Below are 26478 nucleotides of genomic sequence, written 5' to 3' on the forward strand. Positions count from 1 at the left end.
TGATAATGGACATTTCACCGTATATGAAAGCTACACCTGAACTGTGCTGAAAGAAGGAAATAGTCAGAATGTACAGGTAAGAGGCTCTCTCGGATGTGCCAATGAAAGGGAACGCATGGTACTGTTGGGCTGTCCAATGGGAATAAACCATTTATTCTTCTACCTCTCCATGGGGGGATGGACAAAGAGAAATCAGAAAGAACTATCCAGAGCTCCCAGTACCGATGTCCACCGTGCAGCAGATGTATCACATCACGTTATTCTGTCTTGCTCAATCTCCACAACAAGCACACAAATGTGTGGCGGTGAGAATGCAGGCCTTTAAGAGGATTACTGCTTGCCCAAGGAGGGCGGGAAAAGAGATGGCCAGGCCCAGCTCGGTCCAATTCTACCCCGATTTCCGGCTGCTATAGTACAAGTCTGTCAGCGCTTCTCTTTTTCTTGCTTTCTGTAGAGTCAGGCCAGGATGGTCTAGTGCCCGATGACGACAACACGGTGCAGACATTTATGGAGTGCACAGTGCATGTCACACAAGACATCGGATCGTTATTTCACTAAATGCCAACCAATTGAAAACTGAGACTCAGAAAAGTTAAGGGACCTATCCAAGGTCACTGAGCTCAGACTGGCAACACCACGAACCCCATCTGATACACGGATCCCATTCCCTGCACAAACTCTCATTCCATTGCCTTTAGCTCCTCAAAAACTCGTTCAGTCATCAGAATGAGTTCACTGCCTCTGAGTGTGAAGAAAAGCAGAGGAGAACGATACATGTTTGGCAGTGCTGTTTCTAATAAACACCCTGGCTTTGGTCCACACTCAACATTAAAATCACTTAAAAATGCCAATAATTTCTTTCACAATATACCACAGTATGATCTCTCTTCTGAGTCACGGGTCCTCTTTCAATACATGACATGACGTGTTTCCTTTACTGAGCTGTTATTACCTGAAGCCTGCGTGTAATCACCACATATCATAGAAGGCACTTGTGAGAAGAGTTCAAGTCAAAAGGAGCTTTCCCACCACTAAATCTCAATAATCTAGGAAGCCCAGTTAACTCTAACACCCATTTGCCAATATTGCAGTTACCCCAAATTTTAGTGATTGGCCATCAAACCCTAAAATTATTTCGACATACAGAATTTTTCTACTAATGCCCTTGGTTTCTTACTGAGACTCAACTGCAATAGATTATTTAACACAAAACTGGAGGGGCTCCAACGGAATCATTAGCATTAGTAAATATCTAGTTAATGCGCTTTAGAACAGGCTCTAATGGACTCCAGAACCTGCATGGGTGGTGATTTGGGCCCAGCACGGAAACATCCTTGTGGATAATGCACAGGACTCCACACCTCACTCTCCAATCCTCTGGGCTTCGAACTTCATTTAAACGGAAGACTCCACATTGGACTGCCTAATACATAAGAGTGAGTTTGTGTGCATTCAAACACAATATGGAAAGGCTGGATTAATCTGGCTTCTGCACATAACTTAGAAATAATATTAACAAATTGGACCAAAATAATGATAATAATAATAATTATTAACAATTATACGCTTGACTAAATGTTTACCTTCACTTGAAGACAGTTTGCATGCATGGACAGACAGCTGACATTTACTGGCACATCAGAGTTTTAAGGAATTAGCTTGTTTATGATTAATTAATTAACACTTTCATGAACATGATCACAGCAAACCAAAGGCCAGAAGGTACGCTTGGACATTCTGATAGGTTTGTCTTAGGCTCTGTGGGAATCCCTTGCTTGGCACAGTTACCTGTGTCAAAGAAAGTTGTGACAGTTGAGGAGGCAGCTACACCTCCAGGTTAAGAGGTGCACTTCCTGCCAGTAAACCTCAAGATTAACAAAGCCATTCCACATGACACTGTTGTCATCTTGCTGTTCCCCAGAACACGGATCTATCTTTTTAAGTATTCTAAACATTCCCTGATCTTGTTGTCTGTTCTTTGTTAAGTCGGTTGCTCTTTTTCAAAGACAATAGCCTCGGAACTGTACTACTGCAGCAGTTCAGGAGACTGATTCATAGAGTACCCACAACTTCATAGCTCACATTTCTCTACAGCAGCTGGAAGGTTCAGCGTCCTAGGAACTGAATACCCAAACCTCCATTTATAGGACCCGAAGTACTCAAGGTATTGAACGAAAGGTCTCAAGGTATCTGTCCCACCTCCTTTAGGTTGGCTATGTTAAACAACATCAGGCACATGTCAACATTTCAGCGATTCTCAAAGCTAAATTACTGGTTAAACACCTAATACTAAAGCGCTTTAAAAATAACAACGTGGTGACTGCAGAACCCCTATGGCGGTGAGAACGGGGTTTCCCCTCTCGGTCCACTGCTAGTGCAAAAGATACTAGTGGCTGAGAGGAGGAACCCAAATTAAAGGCTTGGGAAGGTCCACAAATGAAGCGCAGATCCTGGGGAAGAGGGGTGGCTCTCCTAGCGACATCCCCCTCCATCCCTGGTACACAGTTCGCCCAGAGGTGACAGCTGCCTGGCAGGTTCTGGAAGCATGAAGCGCGGCTGGCGGCAAGGAGCCTAGGGAGCGAGCTCGGAGACAGCCGGCAGCACACTGGGGTGGGGTGGGAGACAGAGGAGCACACTCACCGATGCTGCTGAAACTCTGACAAAGTTCTTCATCCTGCGGATCTTCTGGCTTGGCTGTGGCTCCATGAGGTCCCACATCTGGGCGGCGCGGGGCCCGGGCAACTTCGCGAAACTGGTCCAGCGCACAGCGCAGACAACGGCGAGGGCGCGCCGCAATGCGCGGGGAAGGCGGCGCCTCGTCCTGCTGCTCCGCCTCCTCGCGGGCCGCGGGCGTCACGCAGCGCTCGGCCGCCTGCGGGGCTCGGGCCTGGGCCGAGGCTGGACGCGCGGGGGCGTCTTAGGTGGTGCCGGGGGCGGCCGCCAGCCCCGCCGACCTGGGGCCTCCGCGCCGCGCCGCCGCCCGCCTCATTCGCCCTCCTTTGTAAGGCAGAGCCGCGCGGCGGCTGCGGCCGGCGAAGGGAGGTGGAGCGGCCGCCGGACTAAGCGCGAGCGGCGGGAGACGCGCGCGGGACAAGTTCCCAGCCCGAAGAGCGGTGCCGCCCCGAGAGCCGCGGCTCCTCAGGCCCAAGGCCTGGCGCGTGGGACCCCGGCGCGACCCCGCTGCCTCTCCGGCGCGCCCGGCGCCCCCGGCGCACTCCCTCCCACCCTCCCGGACCCGCCGCGCCCCCTCCAGCCCGCCTGTGCTCTGGCCGCCTCTGCCAGGCTCCTCTGCATGCTCCACCACCGCGGCCTGAGGAAGGATAGAGGGATGGACAAATGGACGAAGGGATGGCCACGCTGGGCCATCCCAAATGATAGTAGGAACAGTTTATTATTATTTATGGTGAAAGGGTGAGATACTGTCAGCCTTCATTGTTCAGGCCAGTTCAGGACCTCAGCAAGAAGTGTGTGTGTGTGTGTGTGTGTGTGTGTGTGTCTTTCTTTTTCTCTTGTCTCTCTGTGTCTCTGTGTGTTTCTCTGCCTGTGTCTGTCTATCCTATCTCTTTATTGTTTCTCTCTGTGTGTGTCTCTTCCTTTCCTTCTGTTTCTGTCTGTGTATCTGTCTTTTTGTCTGTCTTTATGTGTTTCTGTCTCTGTGTGTCTGTCTATCAATCTATCTCTTTTGTCTCTCTGTGTCTCTTTGTATGTTTCTGCCTCTCTCTGTCTCTCTCTGTGTGTCTCTCTGGCTCTCTCTCTCTCTCTCTCTCTCTCTCTCTCTCTCTCTCTCTCTCTCTCTCTCTCTCTCTCTCTCTCTCTCTCTCTCTGTGTGTGTGTGTGTGTGTGTGTGTGTGGTGTGTCCCCGTGTCCAGAGGGACTATCTTTAGAGCTTGAAAATCAGTGCTAACAAACCACAGCAGAGAGAGGAAGCTAACCCAAGTAGGCTTCTTGGAGGAAGCAGAGTTGAACTGGGCCATGAGGATGGAGCAGTGAGGGTGGATGCAGACAGGCAGGGGTGGGGCGATGTGAGTGCACTGTGAGCTGCAGGGCACATGCGGAGGAAGCAGTAGATGATGGACAGAGGAGGCTAATGGCTGTGCCAGGGCGGATACAGCACTAAAGACTGAGAGAGAACCTGCAGAGCATTTGTTAGGACAGATGTATCCAAAAATAACCATTTTAAATATTTAGAAAGGAGCAGCGTCCACTGGAAGAATCACATTAATTCCACATGTTTTTACAGTTTCAGCCCCACCTGCCACCTTACTGATGGAGAGAATGTGGTTTGTGCCCAGTGTGCTCCGGGTTACTCAGGATCCCGGTGTGAGAGGTACCTTGTGGCTCTTCAACCCCCAGTCTCACAAAGCAGCATCAACTATTTAAAAAGTCCAGCAGAAAGTCCGTATTTTCTTCTTAAATATCTACAAATGTTTAATGTTAGTGGATACATAGCAGTCGTCCAGACCCTGTAGATATGATGTGATAATTCAATGTATGTATATAATGTATAGTGGTGGACACCTAAAATCTATAGCTTTAAGTGTGGTCTTGGCATCTCGGTGCGTTACTGATATTTCATGGAGAAAAGCAGGATGCCCGTGGAGAGAACAGTGTTTCACCTCCTGGAGTGCATCTCTGATCACACCAAAGACTATGGGGGGGGGGGTCAGTAGTTACAGTCGTCATGTGTCTGAGTATTCAGTTGTCCAGACAATAGTGAAGGCATTGGGAGGTTTGATTTAGGAGCCATCTCTGGCATCCAAAAGCCAGTCTGTGTTTTCCCACACATAAGCCTTGGTGTCTCTGCCCCTGGTGCATCCTGTCAAGAGCCGGGTGACATCCTGGGTGGCCAGAAGGAGGTCAGAATTGGCTCTGGACGTGGTTGCACATCATCTGGGTTTATGCTCGTTTTGGATCTGTTCCCACCTCACAACAGGCAAGGAAGATTTGTGACTGTCTGGACAGAGTCACCCTTTTTCCATTGCAAATCTTAAGGGACAGAGTCTGATTTATTAACCACCCAGGGAGGCCCTAGCTAGTGAGGTATTATCTCAAACCCTCTTATTTATTAGATCCTGCTTTCCATCCTGGATACAGATGTGCAGACGGTTACTATGGAAACCCAACAGTGCCAGGGGGAACCTGTGTACCATGCAACTGCAGCGGCAATGTTGATCCGTTGGAGGCTGGCCACTGTGACTCTGTCACCGGGGAATGTCTGAAGTGCTTGTGGAACACAGATGGTGCCCATTGTGAAAGGTGTGCAGGTGGCTTCTATGGAGATGCTGTGACTGCCAAAAATTGCCGAGGTGAGTGTGTGACCAATGCGGTCATAGTTGTTATATATTGCCATTTGAATCTCTTAACACTTGCCAAGAGAACTCAGCCTGGAGGAGACCTTAGTGTATCTTGTGTACTGATGGTGGGTTTCCTGTTGGTCAGAGGTAGATCTGATACTCAGTTCCTCCCTCTGTGCTCTACAGCGGCTTAATTCGCTGTCACCTCTAAGGTCAGAAGTCTGGAAAATGCATATCCTTCATGACCAGTGAGAAGATTTTCTCAAGCCTGGTGGTGGAGTATCCTGGGGGTCTGCTCCTGTGCTGCCTCACCCTGATTTGCTAAGTTCTGTGTGGAGCCTTGAACATAGAGATGTGGTAAAGCCACTCACCGAGACAGTTAGTTTCATGCCTGAGGGGACCCAGCTTTGGGGCTAATACTGGAGCCCTGGGCATTTGTATTGTTGCTTTGTTCAGAAAACTCCATTGTGTGAGTTTTAAACATGCATACAATGTACTTTGATCAAATCTGGCCCACCAAGTCCTCCAATCTCCCCACGACTTCTCCCTCACAACTTTATGTACCTTGTTTTTAAACCTACTGAGTCCGTTTAGTGCTGCTATTATGTGGATCTCAGAGTTGGGGCCATCCACTGAAGCATGGGCACTAAAAAGGGGGGTTGCATCTCTGAAGAAAACTTTCTAGTAGCCATCAACTGCTGATCACTCCTCAGCTTCATGGGTCCCCTCCCTGGTTCCCGCTGTGATTTCTGCTGGCTTGGCCTTGTGCAGGTGTTGGTTTTGCACAGTCTTAGGAAAGGATTCATGAAAAATAATGCCACTTCCATATGTTGATAACTCCAGATAAGTGTTTTGGGCTTATCTTACAGCTTGGAGAAAAGGTGGTACCAGCCATATAGAAAAAAATAATGTAGGTACACATTAGGAGATGAAATCAATCACGGCTTTGACCCATCAGTCTGAACTACATGGACACCTTGGTTTAAAGTCCAGGGAGTGAGAGGTCTGTGGGTTCCAGTCTGAAGAAAGATCCCATAAGATGAGTACTCAACTCTGCTCACTGACTTTAGCGCTTGCGGTGTCCCAGAGACTTTGAAAAGTGACACACTTTAGGGAATAAGAGACCAGAGGACACAAAATAAGAGTTGAGGTTGATGGACATCCTAAGGGGAAGAGGAGGTGTGGTAAGAGACATTCCTTCAGAAGGATAGGGCAGGGGGAAAGGAGGGAGGGAGGAGAGAGAGGGAGCGCTCCATCAGAGAGCATCTGTCCATGTGGTGCCTGGGGCAGGGCTGAGGAGTTAGGAATCGCAATGGGAATCAAGCTACAGAATGAAAGAGTAAAGCCCTTCTAGAGCAGCAGGCAATGGGGCAGCAGGGTTGCAGTCCCTCAGGATCTCAAGCAGAGCTGTGGCATTGTCCACATACACCAGGGAAAACCGAACGCCAGAAAGAAGCCAGATTCTTAGGCAAGTTGGGGTTAGCCAAGAAGCTGATCCAGCCCTGGCTCAGGCTATGAAGTCTGCAGTGTCCAGGGTCAGTGCTCCCTCTGCTGTGGTTGCTTCACAACCTGGCTGGGCTCTCACTGTGAATGTGTTAGCTCTGTGATCTGGCATGTTGAATCTTTATGCCTTGTACTTTGGGAAGTAAAAGGATTTTACTCTAACCCATACTTTTTTTTTTTTTAAAGCATTCTGTGTCTTGTGCATCTTAGGCTGTAACTGCCATGAAAACGGCTCCCTTTCTGGCGTGTGCCATCTGGAGACTGGGCTGTGTGATTGCAAACCTCAAGTGACAGGCCAGCAGTGTGACCAGTGCCTGGTAAGACATCTCCCAATCACTGCAGGCTGTTCGGTTGCTTGCCAGTGTTGTGTGATTGATGCTTAACCTAGCTCCACGGGAACTTGAATTCATGTGGGACGAGCACACGCACTCTTGACTGTTCTGTGCTGTACCCTCCCATCTATAGAGCATGCGTGCAGCGTGCCCAGGAACAGACATGTGCTGAGAACATGATGAGTCTGTGGAATATCTTGTGTGTGTGTGTGACTTGGAGAACATTCCAGTGTGTGCATATGCCACTAACCCGCGATCCTTCCTCTCTTGTGACACAGCCTGGCTATTATGGGCTGGACACAGGGCGTGGCTGTGTGCCCTGTAACTGCAGTGTGGGGGGCTCCACATCAGACAACTGCACAGAGAATGGCCAGTGTCCCTGTGTACCAGGCGTCGGTGGGAAAACATGCGACAGGTGTTCACACGGCTTCTACGGGTACCAGGATGGTGGCTGTACACGTAAGCTCTCGAGTTCCTTACGTTCCCTGTAAAACCTTCTCTGTGACCTTCCTTGATGTCAGAATAACTTCTGCGACGTTACTTTTCTCTTGTCTTTACAGTGGGTTCCCACACCCTTTTTTCTGTTTCTAGATACAGACATTTGGTTCTGGTTCCCCACCTGCTTGTGTGAGCCTAGTCTTGGTTTTTGAGACCTTGATTGCAGTCGGCATCCAGAGACTTTTGCAAGGACCGGGGGGTCTCATCTAGCACAACAGTGGCAGATGATGAGAACTTGATGACATTAGAGCGGTGGCTCTCAACCTTCCTCGTGCTGTGACCCTTTAATACAGTTCCTCGTGTTGTGGTGGCCCCAACCATAAAGTTATTTCATTGCCACTTCATAACTAGAGATTTATTACTGTTATGAATTGCAATGTAAATATCTGATGTGTGACCCCTGTAAAAGGGTCATTTGAACCCAAAGGGGTCCCGACCCACACAGGCTGAGAAGCACTGTCTCCGAGCCATCTGTTCTTCCCTCCATCAAGGTGTGTTTGTCTCACTTCTTTCACGCTGATGCTCTCTCAGATGCGGGGGGCTCCCCTAAAGACACACTGGCACACCACAGGTCTCCATCTACTTTAGATCTAAGGATCTCATTTCTGACTGTATTGGCATCCTGGGTCTGTTTTCCTCTAGGAGAACATAGTAACAGTTTCTAGGCTTATGTAATCCTATGGTCAATAAAGGCCACAGATCTGGAAAAGCCTCCAGAATTGTAGAAACTATAAAGAAACGTGCCCCATCTTCCTTAAGCATTAAAGGATGTTTGCTGATGTGAAGCACAGTTGGTTAAAAAGCTGTTCCCTGGTGAGTGTCATTTCTGACTGTTTCCCATTGCTTCTCTCTTCCACTGAAATGCTGACCTTCAGAACAGCCACAGCCACACTGCTGGTGACCCCTGCAAGATGTGTGCTCCCGGCCACTATGAGAAGGTGATTGGGTTGCCTGGAGACTGCACCCCGTGTACCTGTCCTCACCGCCCCCCTTTTCAGGTAAGTCCGGGCTTACACATCTGACACAGCAGCTTCCTGCATTCCTAAGCTCAGTTGCTTAGTCCCTGAGTGCTCTCTGTTAATGCTGTCCCTGTGGGGACATTAAAGAAAAGCACACCTTCCCAGGGGTGTCTGAGCAGGATCTCTTCAGAAGGAAAGCATCGTGTTGGTCTTGAGGGTTGGGATGGAACCAGTTTTAAAAATGGGTTTTGGGGAATTTTCAAGAGTAATTTGAGTTCCCAGCTATGGGTTCAGCTATGTGATCCAGTTCATATTCACTGTAAGGGAATAGGGGTGGATTGTGTGTACATGTTCCTAGAGGGAAACACACAAGCACTGAGAAAAGATACATGACATTAATCCATCAGTTAGTAACTTATGCGGTGCCATGCTTTTGGATAGGTAATGTGGCACCATTCTGGAAAAGGTAATTTCTATACGTATATCCCGCATCTGTGGCCAGTGGCTGTGTGCACCCACAGAAGTGCGTCCGTGGCTGTTTAACCATTCACTGTGTGAATGTCCACACTGTTGAATAATGCATTTTATTTCCTCCATCAAAAAACCATCCCCCCCAACCCCTTAGTCATATCTGTGAGGCACGAGAATTTACAAACTTGAGAAGGCACAGATTGCTTGGTTCATCTTCCACGTATTTGTATTTCCTTGAAGTCTGCCTGATTATGTAAGGAGAGAGATGCTGGAGGTGGTGCAGGGCTGGTAATTCATGCTGTGGACATCCAGCAAAGAACCAGACCTGGTTTCCCACTTGGTTTGGGTCAGGTTCCAGTAGCTTGCAGTCACCCACTTCAGCCTCCAGGTGGCACCAGGACTTTAAAAAAAGATACTAATCAAAAGCTCCATCTGGGCTGTATCAGTTTACTTCTGCTGGTCTACCCGGTGGCTGCCAGCATGCTTCCCTGTTCCTCCAAGTAGCTTTTCTGTGACGTGTCCTCTGCACATCGACGCAGTCCGTGGAACTGTACTAACCAGCAACATTGTCTTCCTGTTTCCCGCACCTTGTCAGCTCTATCGCTATCTAATAAATATGGCAACCCCTCTCTCCAAATTGATTTGGACTGTTTTCCTGGGTAGCTGGCTATGCTCTGTGAGACTGATCTACTTAGCACTCAACCTGCTGCAACCCTGCAGCAAACGCCTCTTCTGACGTTGGACACAGGAGACCTCCATGTGTCCCATAGCATTGTCTGCAGGCTTTGATTCCTTTTGTTCTACAGAGTTGAGCTCTAGCCGCTTGTCCAGCCACCCGGTATAATCACTCAGTGTTTTTAGGATGTGATGAGGAATAAATACTTTAAGATAAAGATTTGAAGCTAATCTCTAAAATTTTCTGTAAATCACTTTTCTTTCAGTTTCAGCCCTACCTGTGTCTTGGAAGGTGATGGTGGTTTCCGGTGCGATGCCTGCATCCCTGGCTATGAAGGACAGGTACTGTGAAAGGTGCACTAAGAACGGTCACAAAGAGCAAAGGACGCCCGCTCGTTGTGTCTCACATGGGCTGTAGTCAGGATAGTGACATGGGAGTCCCTACACATTTGTTTGTGCAGATGGGAGGCCACATTGAAATTCCATAGCAAGGTCTCCTAAGAGGAGGGTGTTATAGTGGCATATTATTTGTGTTTTAATAAATAAAGCTTGCCACACTAGTCAGCCCATACAGGCCAGGCAGCGATTGCACACACCCTTAAGAATGGATAAGAAAAATGTGGTACATTTACACAATGGAGTACTACACAGCAGAAAAAAATAGTGACATCTTGAAATTTGCAAGCAAATGGGTGGAGCTGGAAAACATCATTTTGAGTGAGGAAACCCAGACCCAGAAAGACAATTATCACATGTACTCACTCATTAGTGGTTTTTAAATATAAAGCAAAGAAAACCAGCCTACAAACCACAATCCCAGAGAACCTAGACAACAATGAGGACCCTAAGAAAGACTTACATAGATCTAATCTACATGAGAAGTAGAAAAAGACAAGATCTCCTGAGTAAATTGGGAGCATGGAGACCTTGGGGGATGATTGGAGGGGGAGGAGAGAGGCAGGGAAGGGAGCAGAGAAAATGTGGAGCTCAATAAAAATCAATTATAAAAAGGGAAAAAAGAGGGAAACTTACATATGGATGGATGGATGGACGGACGGATGGATGGATGACTTGATGGATGGATATAGCCATTGTGCCCAACTATGTATACATACATACGTATGTATGTATGTATGTGTGTGTGTGTATGTATACATAGTTGGGCACAATAGAAGTCGCTGTGACTGACAGATCTGAGGCACCTCTTCAGCAGGAAAGCAACTTGTTCATGTGCACACAGGTATTTGAGGTGTGGCCCTGTGATGGCTAATCTTGGTTGTCAACTACATCTGGAATTAACTAAAAACTCAATTCACCGGGCACACTTGTGGGGTATTTTTAGTTAACTGGATCATTTGATGTAGGAAGACCCATCTTAAATGTGGGCCACACCTTCTCATGGCAGCCTATGATGGGCAAGGATGAAAGAAGCTTTGGTTCTTTGCTTGATTGCCCTTCGTTCTTGCTTCCCTGGCATTAGAGCCTACCTCTTTGGGGTTCCAGAGTACACTGAAGACCAGCTGAGACGTCCAGCCTCGTTGGCTGAACAATGACTAGATTCTTAGACTTTCTTTTGGTAAAAAGCCATTGTTGGATTAGCCTATAAGCCACTCAAATAAATCCCCTTGTATATATAAGAATTGTTCTTTCTATATAGAGCCATTGCTATAAGTTCAGTTCCTCTAGAGAACCTTAACTAATACAGATCTCAGGACACACACTAAATTTAGGCGGTTTCAATGTGTGCCATCTGTTGAGTTTATTCCTTTCTAGTCTGGGCTTCTTGATTCCTCTTGCTCCATCTCAAAAGTTACCCAGTGATGCCCAACTCTCACAATGATGACACAGTATTTGACTCAACAGCATCAGCCTCTGAATTTAAGCCAATTCATGCTTCAACCTGTTCTGGTATACAAGGCAGTCATTTGTCCTCAGGTCTCAATAACAGGTCCTTTTATAAAAACCCATTTTTGCTTACTCAGCTTGGAACCCTGGGCACTCCCAGTTTGCAGATCTCTAAAGGAGAAGGTCACTTTACAGTACTATGCTCCTGAGGTTGGGAACACCCTCGGCATGCAGTATAAGTAACAAATTCTGATCCAGTTTGTATCACCCTTGTGTCAGTTTTCCCAGAAATTAGTATCTAGCAAATCTTTTTAAAACTTTTTATTGATTTTTTGTGGATTTTACATCGTGTATCCTGATCTTACTCATCCCCCTGTTCCTTTGCTTCCCCCGCCATCCTTTCTACTTCCACCCAAAACAAAATTTAAAAATAAAACCAAAATAACCCCACCCAAATCAAAAATCAAACCAATCAACCAAACAAACAAGCAAATGAAAACTCTTGTAGGGTGGCCCAGTGAATCCCACAGTACACTGTTTATTCCATACATCTTTACTTGTAAGTGTTCATTGCAATAGGCTAGCTCAGTCGGTAGAGCATGAGACTCTTAATCTCAGGGTCGTGGGTTCGAGCCCCACGTTGGGTGCCATTCTGTAGTGAGGATCAGCGGCCGCTTCCCACCGCCCGGCTCCTAGCCACCAGGCTAGCTTTACCTGAAATAATTACATGGAAACTGTATTCTTTTAAACACTGCCTGGCCCATTAGTTTCAGCCTCTTACTGGCTAACTCTCTCTTGCTTTAACCCATATTTAGTAATCTGTGTAGCACCACAAGGTGGTTGCTTACCGGGAAAGATTCAGCATGTCTGACCTGGTGGCTGGCTTCATGGCGACTGTCTCACAGAGGAGAGGCATGGTGACTGCCTGAGGCATCTGCCTCACTCCCAGCATCCTGTTCTGTCTACTCCACCCACCTATGTTCTGACCTATCAGGCCAAGCAGTTTCTTTATTAATTAACCAATGAAATCATCAGATAGATAGAAGACACACCTACATCAATTGGTCTTGTTTGAAGCCTTTGTCTTCTGCTACACCCTCAATACTAGGCCCTCACTGGGACTCCTCTTGGAGATCCTGTTGTTGCCCTGTGTCATGTACATCCTGTAGCTTTGGATCTGCAGGTTCGGTCCCTTCACATGCCCCAGGAGTTCATAGATGAAGTGGATGCTGGGTTGGGCCAACTGAAAACCCTGGTCCTGAGCCTAGGTGGTGGCTAGGTTGGAAAGCCTGCCAGCCTTCCCTCATTGCCATCACCCAGGTGAACTCTCCAGAACACCCCAGATAGGACTGGGGCCAGTTCTGCTCTCATACCTTTGACTCCAGCTCACCACACTCATCCCAGGGCCAGCTCTACTGTGCTGCCCATCCGAGGCTGACAAGTCTTTGTTAACACAAGGCATAGCGACAGGATTCTTGCCTGGAGCCATATAATTCTACACACACACACACACACACACACACAGAGAGAGAGAGAGAGAGAGAGAGAGAGAGAGAGAGAGAGAGAGGGAGGGAGGGAGGGAGGGAGGGAGGGAGGGAGGGAGGGAGACAGAGACAAAGACACACACACACACACACACAGAGAGAGAGAGAGAGAGAGAGAGAGAGAGAGAGAGAGAGAGAGAGAGAGAGAGAGAGAGGGAGGGAGGGAGGGAGGAAGGGAGGGAGGGAGGGAGAGAGGGAGAGAGGGAGAGGGAGAGGAAGGGAGACAGAGACAAAGACACACACACACACAGAGAGAGAGAGAGAGAGAGAGGGGGGGGGAGGGAGCGAGGGGGGGAGGGAGGGAGGGAGGGAAGGAGGGAGGGAGAGAGAGAGAGAGAGACAGAGAGAGAGAGAGGGAGAGAGAGAGAGAGAGGGAGGGAGGAGCTACTGCTACTCTCAGACGTGTAACTCAGCCTTACTCAGTCCCCAGAATGGAGGAGAAAAGCCTTGTGTCTAAGTTTTTAAGATAAAAGAAAATATTTATAGAGACATACATGTATATGTAGTCTTATTTTTAAGAAATTGGAGGTGCACAGCTTGGTACTGATGTCAGAGTTCTGGGTTTGATTTCGAACTACAATTATCACAGATTATCACTGGGACAAACTGACCCACCGGTACACAGGAGCCCATGTAAGATATCTGTAATTTCCTACCAGTCTTTATTACAATTCTTAAGAAAAAAGTAAGACAACAGATGGAAAGTCTGAAAGTTTGGATAAATTTAATAATAAGGGCTTAACTCTTGAACAAAAATGGAGGCTGTCTTATACTAGAAGAGGTGAGAGAGGGAGGAGGCAAGAGGAAACAGCACCTGAAGGAACATTTGAAGATCAGGACTGAGTCCCGTGGGCGGAGTGTACCGAACAAGGCAGAACACAGCACGAGACACCATGGTGCATGAGCAGGGACTTTTCTTCACACTGCAAGCCCCACCTAGCAAAGTGGCAGTTGGAGTTATTTTTAAATGGAGAACAAGATCCCAAGCTGTGACGATGGTTCCTTTTTTTCCCCGCTAAATCAAGCCCCCTTTCTATGAGAAGCTGAAGTCCTGTGAGGTGGCTACGTGACTTGATCCTACAGAGCCCTTGGTACTCAGCCAGCATCACATGCCAGCCATGTGAACAGGCCTGCCATGCCCTCAGGAGGCTGTAGCCTCAGTTGGTTTCTGAGACAAAAACTGAGCCCAGTCAGTGGATACAACTACAAGCGATCTTAAACACTATGCCTATCAACTCGATGAAAAACCAGACCTAATAAAATTCTGCATTTAATTTAATAATGAGAGTTAAACTCAACTCTCCTGATCCTCCAAAGAACCCCTGCACCTAGAATATTCTCTGAAGCGGCTGCTGTGCACCTAGAGTGTCCTCGCAGGCGGCTGCTGTGCACCTAGAATGTCCTCGCAGACGCTGCTGTGCACCTAGAATATCCTTGCAGGCGCTGCTGTGCACCTAGAGTGTCCTCACAGGGGGCTGCTGTGCACCTAGAGTGTCCTCGCAGGCGGCTGCTGTGCACCTAGAGTATCCTCGCAGGCGCTGCTGTGCACCTAGAGTATCCTCGCAGGCACTGCTGTGCACCTAGAGTATCCTCGCAGGTGGCTGCTGTGCACCTGGAGTATCCTCGCAGCGCTGCTATGCACCTAGAGTATCCTCGCAGGTGGCTGCTGTGCACCTAGAGCTGCTGTGCATTGTGCTGATACTTCTACCAACACTACACACCGAAAGTCCTCAGCACAAATATTTGTTGAATGAAACAAAAAGATGCACTGTTCTGGGAGGAGGAAAATGATTAGACAAATGATTGACTTAGGACACTTCCACAATGAAATTACTATGTCTCACTTGGAATGTGCAACACTTAGGTGAAAGACCTCTCTGTGTCCTTGGAGAAGTTAGGGAGCAAAGAGAAACCTCTGAGCAGGGGCAAAGAGAAATGATGAAATGTTTTCACCTGGGCTCTTTCAAAAGAGCCAGTGTGGGTCATAACTGACCTTTGAGCTGAAACCTGAGAGGCTTCCCTTTTTCTGTGACAAGCCAAATTTAAATATTTCCTCTCATTGATTGTTGCTTAATGGCAGAGAAAACCTAGGCTCTACAATCAGAGAGCCCGAGTTTCTGTTTGGGGTCATAGTTTATTACATGTGGCATGTGGTTCTTTGGACAAGTTACTTATTTTTCGTAGACCCTGTTTCCCCACTGGCAAAAAAAAAGTTTCCTTCCCTGGTTGCTTCACTGTGTTGCTCAGGTACTAAATATAATAAAAGCACCTAGGACAACCCATTGTGTAGAACGCAGTGAAAATGAATGCCGGCTGCCTTTCAGTCCATAGTTTTTTGGATCTTCAAGAATACTGTTCTCTTTGATGAAAGTAAGGTTTACTCGGTGCTGATTAATTTAGCAATTATTTTAGATCCCTTCTGGAGCACGTCAGGAGCACGGGAGCATAGGAGAAGGAGCGCACAGCTTAAGAATCCGTAATGTGTTGCTGTCATGGTGCAAGTCTGCGTGGAGAATGGGTTGCTGAAAAGGGAAATCCCATATAGGAGTCCTCTGAGGATGTCAAAGCTTCTGAGTAACCCAGTTGCTCTTCAAGAGATTGGATAAATAAATTATGTATAGACACTCAATAGGATATCATGGAGCACTAAAGAAATAAGTCATGAAAAAATAAGGAGGAGACCAAAATGCAAACAAGAGAGAGAATCCAGCCTGAGAAGGAACGCACAGCAGGTTTCTCATATGTGACATCCTGGGTAAGGCACAGTTGCCCCGTGTGACCAGGAAGGGGGGCTGAGTAAAGGGCAATAAAACCATTCTATACACCAGGTATCTTTTAGACTTTCTCAGATTCATGGAACGTACAAGAAGCTTCATGGAGAACAGAACTCACACTTGGAAAATAGACAGCGGATAGGTGTTGGTAGGAGAACAACTGGAAAACAACTTGGAAGGGACGAAACAGGTGATTCAGGGCGGATGGAGTTTGGGTGTTGGATGTGGGGAAGGGTGTGTGGTGACCACCACACAGATGAGGCTAGATCCAATGGTGAAAACTTACATTCTAAATGTCTGTACAGGTAACATTTTATCCCTCGAATTTATATTATAGAGATAACAATTCAAGCCTTGTAACAATTCCAAAAGAAAGAGGAAAGACTAACTCTAGGACTCTGGTGTGGCTGTTGAGCCTGGGAGCAGCCCGAGAAGGTGTTTATCTTTAGAGTTTCGATTTCCACGTGTGGGCAGACACAGAGGCCTGGGTTCCTGGCGGGAGTCAGACCATTTTATTTAGGGAGGAAGGGGCAGAGCCGTCTTGAGGGAGCACAATTCCTCCTCCTCTTTAATCAGGAGTTAGAAACAGAAAGTGAAGAAAAAGAATGACAGTTATCTGTCTTGGGACTATTTTATTTTTCTATATCTCAACTAGTTTACGGCGGAGGCTTCCTTGTTCTGAAAATGTATGCATTCCAGAAGAGCTCATGCTCACCCTTCAACTGTGTTTTATGGAAAACATCCTGTTAAGGGGAAGGAACGGACTGAGAGGAGTGGGAAAAGGGAACACATGGGGAGGGAAGACATGGTCAGACTATATAATATACTAGCTTGAAAACATCCTTAGGAATCCAGTGTTATGAACAGTGAATATACAAATATACTACATACACACACACCATACACAAAGATCCTAGGAGATATACCCTCACATTCTCAACCTTAACTCTGGGGGTTGGATCACACTTTGTCAGGAACAAGCTCAATGTAAGCATGACTGAGGGAAAATTCTTGGTCAGCACGGGCAATGACCCCATCACTCCTGCTCTTTATAGTTTAAACAGATGACTCAGGCAGAATTTACCCATGGATTTTTCCATGTTGTTTTGAGAAAGTACCAGTTTCAGCCAGGCTATGGATGATACTACCCTGTACCTACAATTTGCAAGCATGTGTGAGGTCTAAACAGAGACAAAGCCTGGGGAGAGAAGCCAAATGGAGATGACCAGTTAAAGTAGAAAAACAAACTTCAATTTTGAATTTTAAAATAGTGTGTGTATGGCGTGTGGTGTGTGTATGTGTGGTATATGTGTGTATGGTGTGTGCATGTGTGTTTGTGATATATGTATGGTATGTGTGGTGTATGTAAAGTGTGTGTGTGTGTGGTGTATGTATGGTGTGTGTGTGTGTGTGTGGTATATGTATGGTAGTGTGTGTGCATAAATGAGTGTGTATGGTGTATGTGCATGGTGTTGTAGGAGGCCACTTGTTCATTTCCCGACTGCCCAGACTCCCGAAATAACCACACAGAAACTGTATTAATTAAATCACTTGGCCCATCAGGTCTAGCTTCTTATTGGCCAACTCACATCTAAATTTAACCCATCTCCATTAGTTTGTGTATTGCCATGTGGCAGTGGCTTACCAGCAAAGTTTGTCTGTCTCTGGCGGCAGTTCCATGGCTTCTCTAAACTCCTCTTTCTCCCAGCATTCAGTTTAGTTTTCCCCTCCTAGTTGTGTTCTATCCTAGCAGGCCAATCCAGTTTCTTCATTAACCATGGATATTCACAGTATACAGAGGGGAATCCCACATCAGTATGGTGTATTTGTTTAGTATATGTGTGCATATGTGTGTGTATGGTGTATGTGTGGGTGTTATTTGTGTGATATATATGTATATATATATAGTGTGTGTGCATGCATAAATGAGTGTGTGTGGTATATGTGTGTGTATGGTGTGTGTATGTATGGTATGTGTGGTATGTGTACATGTGTGTGTATGTGGGTGGTGTGTGTACATGTGTGTATATGGTGTTGCACACCTGTAGAGGTTAGAGGATAACTTATTTGTAAGAGACATTTCTCTTCTTCTACTACCACAAATTATGCAGTCGAGTTTCCCGCATTTGGGGATATCACAGGGACCAGTGCATGCAGAGTGCAATGGAGAAGCCTTGCCCTGGGAAAATCACCCTGTGATCTCCCCTGCCAAGTAAGTACTCATCCCTATCCCTTTTTAAATTTCATTTTTGGGACTGATTATCTCTAAATTGTCTAGACTTAACCCAAACTTGCAATCCATTTTCCTCAGCACGTAGGGTTACAAGCATACTGGTTGAATGATAAGTTTTTTTTAAAAAAAAAAATAAGGGATTTATTGGATAATAGTAATCAAACTTATTAATTCATACAAATAGCTCAATTTCATTTTAATTTAAGTTCTTGAATGTTGCATGTATGCTGTATACCAGTACTTCAGATCAAGACTAAAGTCATAAATGGCTTTTAAAAATGGCCAGCATTGAACTCTTTCTATGATTTCTACACCTCCTTAGGTTTCAGTCTATATTTTAGTTTACTGTGTACTCTGTAGCTGTTTTCACACACTGAGAGCTGAGTCTCTATCTGCTTCCTCGGGCCTCGCTGGTACTTAACCCATGTTTAGGCACAGAAAGCAACACAGAAATCATGAGTGGACACCAATATTCAGGAAATGGTCAGGGTTTTGCCGGTTTCCAGATTCCTCTACTTTGAGGCATATGCCTCATACCTTCTGCTTGCCCTCCGTGTCTAGTCTTGACCCTTCTCTGCACACTGATCTCTGCCCTCAGAGCTTTCTTCTGTGGGTTCAGCTGAAAGGGGCAGCCAAGAAGTAGGCGTGCTCTTCTCACAGCAGCTCTGCCTTAAAACCAGCTTCTAGAAACTGCCCTCCACTCCCCACACTGATGCAGAGAGGCAATGTTGTTCTTCAGAACCTTTCGTGGCCTTAAGATAGCTCATTATCCATATGAAGTTCCTACTGCTGCCTGTGTTTGGTCTATTTTGTTCTGAAACTTCTGTCACCAAACCCTGCAGGAATGACTGAACGTGTGTATATGACTGAACATTCTTTCTTTCACAGACCCTGATTGAAACAGGTCAACTATTACAACAACAACAATGACAACAATAAAAATCTGTAATTTGGAGGCGTGGGGGATACCTCAGTGGTAAGAGTGCAGAGCAAGTGTGAGGGCCTGAGTTTGAATGCCCAGAAGCCATGTGAAAGCTGGACACCCAATGGGAGCATCTGTAATCCCTGTGTTCCTATGAGGAGATTAGCGTACAATAGAAGAATCCCTGCAACCCCAAGGGCCAGTCATTCTAGCAGGCACAGTGGCAAAACAAATAATAAATCCTGTCTCAAACATTTTGGAAGGTGAGAGCCAAGCCCCGAGATTGTCCTCTGACCTCCACATACGTGTTGCATGTGTGCACACACACAGAGAGAGACAGACAGGCATACACAACCCACAATTCTTTTTGGGGGGGGTTGTTTTTTGAGATAGGGTTTCTCTGTGAAAAGGCTGTCCTGGAACTCACTCTGTAGACCAGGCTGGCCTCAAACTCATAGAGACCTGCCTACCTCTGCCTCCTGAGTGCTGGGATTAAAGGCGTGCACCACCCACAGCAGGGTGACCCATAATTCTTGTAGTGATTGCTTCTAAACACCTCAAAAAATTCTGAAAGTCTACATTTATATTGGTTTCAACCTATTTACAATGGATTGGTTGAGAATGACTCCCATAGATCCATATGTTTAAATGATGGTCCCAAGTTGGTAGAACTGTTTGGGAAGGATTGGGGTGGGGTGTGCCTTGTTGGAAAAAGTGTGTCACTGGGGGCAGGTTTTGAGTTTTCAAAAACCCACACCATTCCAGTTGACTCTTCCTCTGCTTCCTGGTTGTTGTCTCAACATACGGGCTTTCAGCTACTGCTGCCGCACTGCGCCCACTGCCTGCTGCAGGCTCATCCTCTGAAATTGTAAGTAAATCCTCTATAATCTCTTTCTTTTTTAAGTTGCTTTGGTCATGGTGTCTCTTGTCAACAATAGAAAAGTAACCAAGACACTACTAAAGTATCAAGTCCCTTCCACATGTCACTGTATTATTCCCTGTCTTGTTTTGATGAAAACATTCTGACAAATAGCAAGTGGGGAAAGAAAGTATTCACTTTAGCTTAGAGTTTAAGAGTGGATACAGTCCTCAATGGTGGGGAGGGCATGGCACAAAACAGTGGGGGCCCAGGAACAGAATGCTGACCTCCTCACATTACATCCTCACACAGGAAATAGAAGGGGGGAGGGAGGGAAGGAGGAAAGGAGAGAAACAGAGACAGAAAAAGCTCAAGAATGCAGGAAGTACAGTTGGGTTAGAAAACCTCAACACCCTTCCCCAGTGAGAGACTTCCCTGAGCAATGCCCCACCACTAAAGGCTGAAAGACAATGTCATCACCTGAGGATTAATTGTTCAAATCTATGAAACTATGAGGGACATTTCTCATTCAAACCACCACAGCTCCCCACCCTTAAACTAAGGTCACACCTGCTTTCTTCCAGGGCTTCCTCTCTGACCCCCGTCTGTCTTTGGGGGTTGTTTGCTTTCTTTGGGAAATTTTAACCTATCTTCCTTAGAAGCGGCTTCATGTGTGAAGTTAAAGAGAATATTAATATTGTGGTTTTTGACTACAGTGGAATTCTGATGGGAAAGGGAAGGAAATGTCAAATGACTTTTTCATTACAAAAGTTCTCAAAACCTTGGAAGTATAAAACCCTCTAAGAGGAGGCAGAGTGTCTCTCAAGTCAGATAACGCTTGTTTCCACTAAGCAATGGTTGGCACTCTTCAGGCTACACCTGGATGACCTTGTTCTGTGAATATGTTCTTCATGTTGTCCTTCTCTCCTTTCATTCGTATTCATAAAAAAATCGATAAATACAGACAAAATCGGCCACAGTTCTAAGAGATAATCCGTGCTTTTATCAGAATCTCAAAAGGTGTGGGGGTGAGGTAGAAAGTGACCAGTACTCCCTGCAAGTTCCAGTCTGAGGTCCTGGTTATTACTCCCTGCAAGTTCCAGTCTGAGGTGCTGGTTATTACTCCCTGCAAGTTCCAGTCTGAGGTGCTGGTTATTCATTCAGATGTTTTTCTGGTTTTTTCTTTTTACTTTTAAGTGTGTGTGTGTGTGTGAGAGAGAGAGAGAGGGAGAGGGAGAGGGAGAGAGAGAGGGGGGGGGATGTGTCTGTGGAGGCCAGATATCTCAGATCTCCTACAGCTGGGGTTGCTAGCCTTTGTGAGCTTCCAAGTGTAGAACCAAACTTGGGTCCGTTACAAGACCACTTTTATGCCTGAGCCATCTCTCCAGCCTCAGGGGTCTTTTAAAAGCTAAACCTAGATGAGCTGTACATGAAAACCCCCCATAAATCTTTCTGGGCTTACTCCTGAATTAAAAGTGTAGAAAAAGAATGAGCATGAGGTAAAAGAGTAGCCTACCTCCGGACTTGTAATATTCAGAGAAGAAGCTCACAGTCAAGTGAGAGATGACAGAACCGAAGAGAAACATGAATCATATAGTGAATGTGCAGTTGCAGAACTTAGGCAATGTAACTAATATCACGGCTTTAGTCCACTTTCCACTGAAACAGTAGAATGCCTGAGGCAGGTTGCTTTATGCAGAAATGAAATTTATTTAGCTCATGGTTTGCAATCGTCATGGATTTGGCTCCCAGGGTGGTGTCCCCAGCTGCTTCACTTCATGGTGAATGGCATCACTGAGAAAAGGAAAGGTCACATGGTGAAACAAGAAGCCAGAGAAGAGAGGGTCCAATCCCAATTTTATAAGAACCTTGTCTTAGAAATAAAGTCCCTCAAGAACCTACCTTGATTCTTTCTGTGGCATCAACCCTAGTAACCTAACAAAAATGTACTTGGTCCCACCTCATAAACATACCCTGATCACACAGGATCGACATTCTGCGGAACAGGTTTCTAAACTGAGCACTCAGAAGAGACAGTCAAAGAACATCCGAATAGGAATGATTAATGTAAAATGGTACATAAGCTGTTTGCATTTTAAGCATTATACTACATCTTACTTTGTGGTGAGAAAGTCTGTAATTACTAATATTTGATTTGATTTTGCTGTGGAGCAAACATGAGGCCATGTGAAGATTTTGTAACAGCCACAAAGAACGAGAGAGGTCCTCAGAGGATGGGAGAAAATGGTTCCAAGAGATGAGTAGGTAAAGTAGAGAAACCTTTTAATCTGCTATTGATCATGGTGTCTCTTCTCAGCAATAGAAAGCCTAAGTAAGACATGGACTAATTATTTTGGAGGAAAACATTTTAAGCCAACATAACAATTAGTATATGGTGTGGTTTTGCTGGCTGATTTTGGCCAGATTTATTGTAAGAATCAGGGACAAAAATCAGGACAGAATGATTTGAAAAATATGCACTGTGGCCAGAAAATGAGGATATTTAGAGCTGAGGATAAATAGAATGTGGCTATTAAAGAAATTGTGACCATTAGAGAAATCCAGTATTTTGCACTGGGGAAATAGGGAAGTGTTAAGGGCCTGTCATTGGAAGAGTCCAATATACAGTGGAAAGTCCTTCTGTATATGTGTTGCTTTTATTGGTTAACGAATAAAGTTGCTTTGGCCTATGGCAGGACAGAATAGAGTAAGGTTAGAATTCCAAGCAGGTAGAGAAGGAAAGAAGGCAGAGTCAGAGAGATGCCATGTAGCTGCCTAAGGGGAAAGATGCCCACTGGAGACCGCCAGAACCTTGCCAGTAAACCAGGAGCCTCGTGATAAAATATAAAATAATAGGAATGGGTTAATTTAAGATGTAAGAGTTAGTTAATAAAAAGCCTAAGCTATTGGCCAAGCAGTGTTGTAATTAATACAGTTTCTGTGTGATTATTTCAGGTCTGGGTGGCCGGGAAACCAACAAGCAGGCCTCCAATTACATCTCATGAATCAGCTAGCCCTTCCCCACAGTGTGATCATGGGAGAAATGATTTTCATCAGTTTAAAGACTGTGTTGAGAGAAGAGCTCTGAAGAGCCTACACATTCAGGTTCTGTTAGGTAAGTCTTCCCTAGGCCCAGTTGCTTGGACATTCAAGGACAATGTCCACATGATTCTGTTTGTATAGGTGAAGAGTGTAAAAGTTATAGGATCATGGAGCCTTCCTCTTTGATTTCAAAGGAAACATTAAGCAGCCAGGTAATGCATGATGGGGTCTAATCCCTTCAGGCAGTCTCTGGGGGCCCTGTATGTGAAGCTATAATAGTAAATCACAGATTGCAATGGTGACCCCAGGATTCTGGAGACGATAAGAACATGGATTGTTTGTAGAATATAGCCACAGACACTGAGTGTATTCCAGGAGAGAGGTCTCAGAGACAGGGCTGCCCCAGCCTGTTGGAGCTCAAAACTCACTGCTGTTGGATGTGGAGTAAAAGAATTGAATCTTCAACCTTATGGACTTCTGTTTTGTTTTGGTCCCATCCATTTCTGCCTTTCTCCCATTATTCATTTTGGGGAGTGGGGATGTTTATTCTTTGCCACCCTGTACCATAAATAAATAACTTCCTCTTAATGCTACATGGGTTCATGGCTAAGACTCTCTTTTGAGTCCCAGAAGTCTTTCAGTAACAATATGAGAACTGCTAAGAGTATATGATCTCTTACAGATATAACAAATGCACCACCTTTTTTTTGAGACGTCAAACCTAAAATTTATGAATCAGCCCCTGCAAAGACTCTAAAAGAGCAACATGTGTAATTATTTTCAAGATGCTTATTGTAAATTTGCAGTGACTCCTATGTTGAGTTTTTCAACATGGGACATATCACTGACCTGTAGATAAGATGAGGCTACAGAGATTTCAGAAATTTTGATAACATTTTCAGTGTTGAAATGGAATGCAAAATATTTTTTTTTTTTTTTTGGTTTTTCGAGACAGGGTTTCCCTGTAGTTTCTAGAGCCTGTCCTGGAACTAGCTCTTGTAGACCAGACTGGCCTCGAACTCAGAGATCCGCCTGCCTCTGCCTCCCGAGTGCTGGGATTAAAGGCGTACGCCACCACCGCCCAGCTGGAATGCAAAATATTAACAGACTCGCTGGACTCCCAAATCTCCTGACGAAAATGATGATGTTAATACGGGAAATATATGCATGGAAATTGCAGAATAAGAACTTTTCACACTGCATGACTTATGGTAGCTATAAAACACCTTGACAGAAGCAGCAGCAAAATGGAATTGAACATTTTAGTAGTGGTCTGTCAGACTCAAGGCCAATATAAAGACAGTCTTTTTTAAAAGTTGATAAAATTGCCTAAAATTCTTGACTTGAAAGGAATGTAAGTAAAAGAATTGCCTCAGGAATAAATAATTCTCTTTTTATTATCTGTGAACTTGGTTAGCTTCAATTTTTTTCTTATTTTTTAATTTATTTTTTTAATTGTTTTTATTGAGCTATATATTTTTCTTCACTCCCCTCTCTTCTGTCCACCTCCCCTTCTACCCTTTCCCATGGTCCCCATGCTCCCAATTTACACAGGAGAGCTTGTCTTTTTCTATTTCCTATGTAGATTAGATCCATGTATATCTCTCTTAAGGTCCTCATTGTTGTCTAGGTTCTGTGGGATTGTGAACTGTAGGCTGGTTTTTCTTTGTTTTATGTCTAAAAGCCACTTATGAATGAGTAAATATGATATTTGTCTTTCTGGGTTTGGTTTACCTCACTCAGTATGATGTTTTCTAGATCCATCTATTTTCCCACAAATTTCAAGATGTCATTAATTTTTCTGCTGTGTAGTACTCCGTTGTGTAAATGTACCACATCTTCCTTATCCATTCTTTGGTTGAGGGGCATTTAGGTTGTTTCCAGGTTCTGGCTATGACAAACAACGATGCTATGAACATAGTTGAACACATGTCCTTGTGGTATGACTGAGCATCTTTTGGGTGTATGCCCAAGGGTGGTATTTCTGGGTCTTGAGGTAGGTTGTTTCCTAATTTTCTGAGAAACAGCCTTGCTGATTTCCAAAGCTGCTGTACCAGTTTGTACTCCCACCAGCAATGGAGTAATGGTCCCTTTACCCCACTTCCTCTCCAGCATAAGTTGTCATCAGTGTTTTTGATCTTGGACATTGTAGAATTCTATGCTGAATCCATCTGGTCCTGAGCTTTTTTTGATCGGGAGGATTTGATTATTGTTTCTATTTCTTTAGGAGTTATAGGCCTATTTAATTTTCCTATCCGGTCTTGATTTAATTTTGGTAAGTGATATTTATCCAGAAAGTTGTTCATTTCCTTTAAGTTTTCCAATTTTGTGGAGTACAAGTTTTTGAAGTATGACCTGATGATTCTCTGGATTTTATTTGTATCTGTTGTTATGTCCCCCAATGACCAGTTAGAGGCTGGTCATTCATTTCCTGGCCTCCCAGAACTGAAATAATCACACAGAAACTATATTAATTGTAATACTATTTGTCAATAGCTTAAGCATATTTCTAGCTAGCTCTTATATCCTAAACTAACCCATCTTCATTAATCTGTATATCACCACAAAGTTGCGGCCTATTGATAAAGTTTCGGTGGGCTCCAGCAGAGGTGTCTGTCTCCTGTTAGGGCTACATGACTTCCCATTGACTCTGCCTTCTTTCTTCCAGCATTCAGTTTAGTTTTCCCACCTAGCTCTATTCTGCTAAGCCACTGGCCAAAACGGCTTTATTTGTTAACCAATAAAAGCAACACATATACAGAAGGACTTCCCACACCAGTTTCTGATTTTGTTGATTTGGATATTCCTTCTCTGCCTTTTGGTTAGTTTGGATAAAGGTTTGTCTATTCTATTAATTTTCTCGAAGAACCAACTCTTGGTCTCATTGATGCTTTGTATTAGTTTCTTTGTTTCTATTTTGTTGATTTCAGCTCTCAATTCGATTATTTCCTGCCTTATAGTCCTCCTAGGTGAGTTTGCTTCTTTTTGTTCTAGAGTTTTCAGGTGTTCTAATAACTCACTAATGTGGGATTTTTCCAGCTTTTTTTATGTAGGCATTTAGTGCTATGAACTTTCCTCTTAACACTGCTTTCATTGTGTTCCATAAATTTGGGTATGTTGTGTGGTCATTTTCATTGAATTTTAGGAAGCTGTTAAGTTCTTCCTTTATTTCTTCCTTGACCCATTGATGATTCAGGTGAGCATTATTTAATTTCCATGTGTTTGTGGGCCTTCTGAAATTAGTGTTGCTGTTGAATTCTAATTTTAAGCCATGGTATTTTGAAATGAGGTTTGCTTTGTTACCTGGTATGTGGTCAGTTTTTGAGACTGTTCCATGAAGTGCTGAGAAGAAGGTATATTCTTTTATGTTTGGATGTAATGTTCTATAAATGTCTGTTAAGTCCATTTGAGTCATAACATCTGTTAGTTCCCTTATTTCTCTGTTAAATTTTTTTCTGGAAAACCTGTATAGAGGTGAGAGTGGGGTGTTGAAGTCTCCCACTATTAGTGTGTGGGGTTTAATGTGT

General features: G+C 45.0%; 1 pseudogene; it reads right to left on the minus strand.

Annotated features, from left to right (window-relative positions):
• Positions 1–17965: 17965 nt before the first annotated feature.
• On the minus strand, positions 17966–18115 carry LOC119804118 (annotated as a pseudogene).
• Between the last annotated feature and the right edge of the window lie 8363 nt (positions 18116–26478).

The sequence above is a fragment of the Arvicola amphibius genome, chromosome 18 (assembly GCF_903992535.2).
Source record: "Arvicola amphibius chromosome 18, mArvAmp1.2, whole genome shotgun sequence".
In the NCBI taxonomy this organism is placed as follows: domain Eukaryota; kingdom Metazoa; phylum Chordata; class Mammalia; order Rodentia; family Cricetidae; genus Arvicola; species Arvicola amphibius.